The sequence below is a fragment of the Glycine soja genome, chromosome 18, assembly GCF_004193775.1.
Source record: "Glycine soja cultivar W05 chromosome 18, ASM419377v2, whole genome shotgun sequence".
NCBI lineage: Eukaryota > Viridiplantae > Streptophyta > Magnoliopsida > Fabales > Fabaceae > Glycine > Glycine soja.
The window spans coordinates 23,862,118-23,868,558 of NC_041019.1; positions in this window are offsets into that span (position 1 = coordinate 23,862,118).

Consider the following 6,441-nt stretch of genomic DNA (forward strand, 5'->3'; position numbering starts at 1 on the left):
ACAGCTTTTGTGAAAAGAGTTAATTTAATGATCACCTGAATTAGAAGAGAGACAAGAGACTGTTGTTTTAATTTAATAATGATGCAATCCTACCCCGCAAGGGCATTGGATAGAAAACTCCAAGTAGATTGGGCCAGAGATGCAAGAGAAGGCCCTAGGGTTCTTATGAGCCTTAGGGTAGATTTCGGGCCCATGGGCTAAGTACGAGCCCGCTTATCTTTGTAAATATTAGATTAAGGTTTCATTATTTTTGGGCCTTGTATTTAGGGCTCCATAATATAGGTAGGGTACCCTAGAAATATAGGATTTTTCAGCCCTTGTATTTTAGGGCACCTAGACTAGTTTTTGTATTAGGGGTAGTTTTGTAATTTCACATGCACTAAGTGGATATTTGATGTGTGTGGTTGGAAATAAATTTAATTGAATTGGTAGAAGCCCAATCCAATTAAATTTTAGAGGGGGAGGTGAGCATTTGCTTACTACACCCCATTGCCACATCATATAGTCACACTTTGTGCATGTCCTTCATGCTTTTCATGCCTCATGACACCTAAGCACACTTAGTGGAGAATCTTGGAATTGATCTTGGATTAGTGGGCTGAACCATAACTAAAATTCACTAATCATAATTAGTGAAATTTTGGCTCCAAAGTTTGGCTCCACAAATTCAATTTCAAATTCAAGTGAAATTTGAATTTCCCTCCAATTTTGTGTGACACTTAGGCTATAAATAGAGGTCATGTGTGTGCATTTTTTTAAACTTTGATAATTTGAATATTAAACTTCAGATTTCAAAGCTCATTTAGAGCACAAAATTTCGTGCTCTTCTCTCCCTCTCCCTTCATTCATCTCCTTCCTCCAAGCTCTTATCCATGGCCTCCTATGGTGGTGAGCTTCTTCTAGACTCATCTTCTCCTTGAAGTGGCGTCTCCTCTCTCTCTTCCTTTCTCCATTCCGCTGCCATTCATCTTCCAAGAAGCAAAGGAATCCATTGATGAAGAAGGTCCTAGGCCTACAAGCTCCAATGGAGCTTGCATCAAATGATCACTTGCAAACAAAGATCCATGTACTCCCTGAAATTAAGCATGTACTAAGTGCATTATCTGTCTGTCACTTTCCATTGAAATATAGGCAAAGATTAAATAATAAAAGCAGATTGATCACATGCATCCTCTTAGATTATTTTTTAAGTAAATTATTAGAGGAAAAGGTACATAATGTGGCTTTACCAATGAAGAGAGAGAACGAGAATATCAGTGGGAAGACAAATTGAAGGCAGTTCTACACCACTCTAGCTTTGGCACAGTCTCATAATAAGTGAAAATGAGTTTCATTGCTAGCACCACACCTAATACAAGATGAGTCAAGGGAAACAAATCTTTGGGAAAGAAAATCATTAGTAAGGAGCTAGAGTGTTGTGGCAAATAATCCACTGGAAATGTTTAACATTTTCAAGAAGAGAAAGACACCAAACCCATGAACCAACATCTAGTAGGGTGTTATGGACAAATCAGGCACGGGTAATCCACTTGTAGGTAGATTTGATCAAGAAAATACTACTGATTATGTCCTTCATAGAAGTTGCTAGGGAAGTGGTAAGTAAGTTCCAATTCCATGACCCATTGTTGTAGATATCTTTGGTTTCCACACGAGTGTCCGAAATATTAACAAAGTCCACCAACTTGCAGAATGGACCTTGCGAGTAGAAGCAATCAAACCAAAGTGAGAGTGCACCATTGCCAACCCAAAATCTGAAACCTAGTTGAAGAATATTAGTTGCCTTCACAATGGAAGCCCAAGAGTAGGAAACACCAGGTTTTGAAGAGCAATGGAAAATAGAATTCCCTTTAAGGTATTTATTCGAGAGCAATTGAACCCACAACATATGAGGATCATGTTGTAACGACCAAATATGTTTCCCCAACAGGGCCACATTGATTTCTCTCGTTGTTTGAACCCCAAGGCCAACCCTAGATAGAGGACACATCACTGTACTCTAATTAACCCAATGATTATGATGTGAACCCTAGATAAATGTTCTTGTAATCTTGTCAATTTCCTTACACACCCCATTAGGAACCCACGAAAGAAGGGAGTGGAGAGTACTTCGTGTGAATAGGAATCGGAAGCCCTGCAACGTGCCAATACATGGACATTGACTCAGGAAGTGATGACATATGGGTCCAATGCCAGCCCTGCAACCAATGCTACACCCAATTCGACCACATCTTTAACCCTGCCCTCTACACATCTTCACTACCATCCCTTGCTCCTCCAACGTCTACGACCAGCTCGATGATGTCGACTTCCACCAGTGTCGCTGCCATTACTAGATCTCCCATGGCGACGACTCCTACACCAAAGGCTGGCTCGCTCTCGAAACAATCACGCTGGGAAAAATTGTGATTTGGAACACTGTCATCGGCTGCGGGAACTTGAACCAAGGAATGTTCATCGGCGCGGTTGGGCTTTTGGGCCTCGAGTTTGAGAACCTCAATGACGGTGTAGTTGATGCAGTTCTCGAGTTGAGGAGGAGGTCGAAGTTGCGGAAGCCAACGTCGACGTCAATGGAGATCACAGAGAAGCCCAAGTGGTGGGGGGTTTCAGTTTTTTGGGGGTTAGGGTTTTTTGAGATTCCTTTGGAGGAGAGGGGAATGGGGGCGGAATGAGGAAAGAAGCAGAAAGAGAACAAGAAGAAAACAGCAAATGAGGAAAGATGAGCAACGTGAGGTTTGTGAATAGGAGAGGAATGGATGTGAGGGGCAAAATTATAATTATCTACATTCAAAGACGGTTTTCATGAAAACCGTCTTTGAAATGTTCATGGTATTTACACAATTGCCACTATTATACGAACGAAAATGATTTTTTGACGACCGTTGTAGATACTGTGTCGTAGAAAAGTTTTTTTTGCAGTATGATTTTCATGATTTTTTGAAATCATGAAAATAGAAAAAAATTCCAAAAGTGGCCTAGATCATCGAATTTGGAAAAAAGGACCCCCAAAATCCGTGTTCCTCAAATGGGTATCTTGATGTATGAATTTTTTCTACATTCTGGCCAAGTTTAAACCCATTCTGAGTTAGTTGCATGTAAAAATGACCAAAATGTCCCTACCGCTAGAGCTCTTATTTAGAGGCCAAATTTTCAAATTTTGACCCAAACCAAATCCCAAAGGAGTTACTTTAGCTTAGAATGTGGGATAAACTTTGGACACCAGGTTGCGCAGCAAAATTCCACAAGTCAGTTTACTTTTGCAACATACAATGCAACTACAAAATGCACAACACTACTACTTTGCACTGCTACTCAATGTAAAACTCTCTACTACTCACACAGGCTCTTCATAACAACATTAACAAAACCAATGCAATATGTCAAATGGTTAGTGTATGAAAAAGGATAATGTAGAGTGCTACAAAATGCAAAACATGCATAAATGTATATATTTTTTCTCTTTCCAATAGACAGATGCAACCCTACTATCTAGTTATGAGTGAATTAAGGTTGGCACACAATATGTCATCCTCTTGCTACTTCTGAAGAAGTCACCTAGGATCTATGGTGATCTATTTGTAGCTTTCTTTTCTTTTTCTTGTCCTTCACTTTCTTTTTCTATGGTGAATTAAGGTCGGCACACAATATGTCATTCTCTTTCTTGTCCTTCTTCTTCTACTTCATCTTCTTCTTCTTTTGATCCTCCTCTTCATCAAAACACGTGCAAGCTTTCTCAATCCCTAGTTTTGGAGAGATATTTAGAGCAACAACATTCTTGGCACCTCCAAGATAAAACATAATCATCCACAATTTTACCATTTAGAGAGACTTCAAAATGTTTGAACACTAGAGTCGTTAGCATTCCATAAGGAACACTAAAAATGGATTTAATGGGTTTGGTTTCCATGATCATGTGACTAATGATCAGGTGAGGAAAGCTGAGGGGAGTTGATAAGTGCCATATTTTAGTTATTTTTGGGATTAAAATGATAATTTATCTTTTGATTTTAGCAATTTTCTTATAAACTTCCCTTAATTCTAGTTGTTTTATATGTTGTACATTTATAAATGTTTTTGTTTAAATATGAAAGATTCATCCATGCATTTCTTATGTTTTTATGGTTATTTGTTGGATCCAGAAACTAAGCCAAGATGAAGAGCACTAAGGGTTATTATGAAGAATTTTAGAGTGTCACTCGCCTGGGCTAGCAATCAACTCGCTTGGGCTAGTGACATTCCTTCAGCATGAAGGAACCAACTCAAGTGCACAAGTTGGTTTGGCACCTCTTGGATTATTTCAGTTAAAAGCCATGCACAACAGCAAGAAGAAAACTAGAGAGCAGAAACCAAAGGAAGAACCAATGACCAAGGAGAGAGAAGAGAGAAAAAGTGGATCTAGAGCTACAGAGAAGTAACTGTGAATTGCATCCTTCATCATTTCTTCTATTGATCTTGTGCTCTATAAAATGGTCGACTAGTTTCTCTGTAGGATTAGATGTAATCTTTGTACCCTCGTGTATCTATTTTGATATATATATATATATATATGAATCTTTTCTACTTATTACTGGTGATTTCATTTTGTTCGTAATGCCTAATTCTATTTGATCACTAGTTTCTTGAAATTGAATTTTAAGTTGGATTGGAAAGTACTTTTAGAATTTGGACTGAATGAATTTACTCTTTACATTACCTTGCTTGGAATAGAGTATAACATTTTGGTAAATATTCTTAGGATTCTCGAATGCGAGGGATCGATTAAGGGTGATTTAATGTGTGCATCAGAGATGTTAGAAAATGATTCATATGTATAAATCTTATTTAGATATTGAGGGTATGAATGATGAAATTCAATGCTATGTTTCTATTGAATTAATTAGATCCATTTTACTTGTTTTCATAATTTTACGTATTTTCGACTCGTACACTATTTCCGTTATTTCCACTACTTATGTTATTTCCATTAAACCCATGAGATTTCAATTAAATTTGTTCTGCATAACTATTGAACTATTTACTTTTATCTGGAGAAACTAAGTAACTCAAGTCCCTGTAGAGACGATCTCTTTTATAGAATTTGTAACCTATGATGACATTGGTATGCTTGCCAATAGTCTAACAAGAATCTTCTTCCACAAACAATAAATGACTAATAGATCATAGTCATTTACTTCTTGAAAGGTTCCAGCTTTTGGCTGAATAAAGTGCATGCAAATCCAATGGACAATTCTTCCAAAGGATTTCAGAGACTTGGACTTGAAATCATCTCTTTTGTTTTCCAGAAACTTTCTTTGGACCTTTTTCTTTCTAAGTCCCTTAGCCTCAAGCCAACCTTTATAAAGCCTGGAGTTGTCTTCAAGAACCCTCAGAATGTTTGCCAAAACATTTTACGAGATTAGAATCTCAGTTCTCTTTTATGTAGCCTTCAGAGTGAAGTTGTATTGGTCTACTTTAGTTGCAGAGAAGAATGCTCTAACCAGTCTAGGATACATTGGCTCATGGATTTCGAAGAAGTCGGTCCATACCTGCTTCTTTACAAAACAAAGAATGTTCCAACCACATTCTTTGATTTCCATAAGATCAATATACCTTCCATTGACCACTTTCTCGTTGACCATCCAACACCAAACTTCTCTTGAAGCTTCTTGTCTTGAAATAGAGCAGGGGCTTCATATCAGCTATTTGCCTCTTCCTTCCTAACTTCTCAGCCTCCACAGAGCTTTTCTTCTTGGGGGACCTAATCATAATTCCTTTTTCATGAGGGGGTGTGATGGTCATGGTTGCTTTAGAATCTGACCCAGAAAAAATATGGATAGCTTTTGCCTTGCCCTTGTCTTGGTTTTTCGGAGAAGGTGAATGAGAAGTATACTTTCAGGGTTGGATGAGTTTGATAGGTTTTTGATTACAACATTTTTGGTTCTGTCTATTTCTTAGGAAAGGTTACAAGATTAAAAGAATAAAGAGGAGGGAAAGAGAGTTTTTAAGAAGAGAAAGTTTGAGAAAGAAAGAGGTAAATGTAAAAAAAAAATTATAATTCCCCTTATATAGCATGAGTGGGAGAGAGAAGTGAAAACAAAAAAAGAGAAATATTTTTAAAAAAACATAAAATAGTTGTTGTGCACAATAGATAATTCTCTCATAAATGCATACGACTTAGAAAACATCAACAATCCCAATTTGAGCAAGCAAAACATGTGATCTTAAAAATGATCAAACATGACTAACACTCAAGCAAATGTTTCACATAAAATAGAATAAATGAACAAAACTTAGCGCATTAACTAAAGACCAATCATACATTTAACATTAATTAAGGATTTAAAAAGCTAGAACCTATTTTAAATCAATGGTTTAGTGAGAATGTCAACTAATTGAAGCTTGGTTTCAATGAATTTCAATTTGATGTTCCCTTTTTGAGCATGATCTCTGATGATGTGGTGTTTA